Genomic DNA, 1,855 nt, shown 5'->3' on the forward strand with positions numbered 1-1,855 from the left:
TATAAATGTCGGCTTTGCTCTTCCTGTTATGAGTGACCGCCATCTCAACTAGGGCTGGGCGATATATATCGTGAGATTGTTATGCGCATCTCATCAGTAAAGCCGGTTAATTGATTAGTAGTAAATCGCCTTCACCTGCTTTCAGATGGAGCGGCATTTACTACAAAGAGCCGTAGTTAACTGACAAGCTGAGCCATATCGCATTAATATCGTGGACGTATCGCCAGCCATAATTAATGCGATATGGCTCAGCTTGTCAGTTAACTACGGCTCTTTGTACACAGCAAAAACTCCAGTGTTAAATTAACACTCCTGGGAGTGTATATGAGTCCACTCAAGAGTGTTGAAGGTAATGAGATAATTAAGTGATTAATTTAGTGATGATTGATCATTATTGAAGACACCTGATGTTAACAAGCAGATTCTCTGAAGGAGAAAATCTCAAATTGTAAGCCACCGTTATGGGGATGGGTGTTTGCTTTAGTTGGGCTCTTGACCCTTATGTTATTAACTTTAGATTTTGTCTAGCTACTGTATCTGAGTTATAACTGCCAGAAGAACAAAGATAAAAAGTGATCTGTTGGTTATATTATGACAATCATCATTTGAACTATGTTTTGATTTATGTTGTTGTTTACAGCATAACTTTGATTCTGTATAAATATACAAAATTTTAGAAATAATATAAAGGATTTCTTAAAAGTTGTTTTTTTTTAAAAAGTCTTTCTTTCAGGCACACACAGACGTCAAGATTCAGTCTATGCATCTCAACAATGGTGACGAGCAGAATATTCAATTAGGAAAAGTAAATTACATAGACAATTCAGATCATAAGTTATTCATACCGCAATGCATGATGGGATCCATTAATGAGTTGTGATTGGTGGTAGCCACTGAAACATGCTTTATTATTGTCACCATTGTTGAGACTCACAGGCTGATTATTGATGACTGTGTTTCTAAATTATTTATTTGAAAGTCTTTTGATCAGAACAATGTTTATTAAATCTTATGGATTATAAGAAAAAATAATAATCACATGCTTTAAAATCACAACGCTGCTACCAACAATGTAAAACCAAACTATCTCAAAAAGTTTCATTTTTCTGATCATAGCATGATTATGTCAAAACATAGCCCAAACTATCAGATCACACTTTTCTTTGTTAAGTTGACTATTATTAATCAATAACAGCAGACAAACAAAATCTAAAATTAATAATATAAGGGTCAAGAGCCCAACTAATGCACACACCCATCCCCATAACGGTGGCTTACAATTTATGATTTTCTCCTTCAGTGATTCTGCTTGTTAACATCAGGTGTCTTCAATAATGCTCAATCATCACTAAATTAATCACTTAATTATCTCATTAACTTCTCTAACTTCTTTCTTAATTTAACACTGGAGTTTTAGCTTTGTAGTAAATGCCGCTCCATCTGAAAGCAGGTGAAGGCGATTTACTACTAATCAATTAACCGGCTTTACTGATGAGATGCGCATAACAATCTCACGATATATATCGCCCAGCCCTAATCTCAACTACACAAGATCAACTGGAGAAGAAAGTTAATGTCTGCAGATGTCAAACACACATCAAGCTTTATCTCTGTGGAGCTTGTAACGCGTGTGTCCGGGTGAAAAATACGGATAGCTCACTAAACATTAACTGGAGTTGAAGCAAACACGGAGGCGATTGACATCAAACAGCTCGCACTTTATTCCCTGCGGAACTCTCACAAGAGTCCGTCACAAACTCCATTTCCGTCCACAGCATTACTTAATAAAACAAAAATAACTGAATGTTAGCAACAGAAGACAGAAATAATACGCACACATGGGAGTTCGACGCAG

This window comes from Gobio gobio (genome assembly GCF_949357685.1).
Source record: "Gobio gobio genome assembly, chromosome: 3".
Taxonomy (NCBI): domain Eukaryota; kingdom Metazoa; phylum Chordata; class Actinopteri; order Cypriniformes; family Gobionidae; genus Gobio; species Gobio gobio.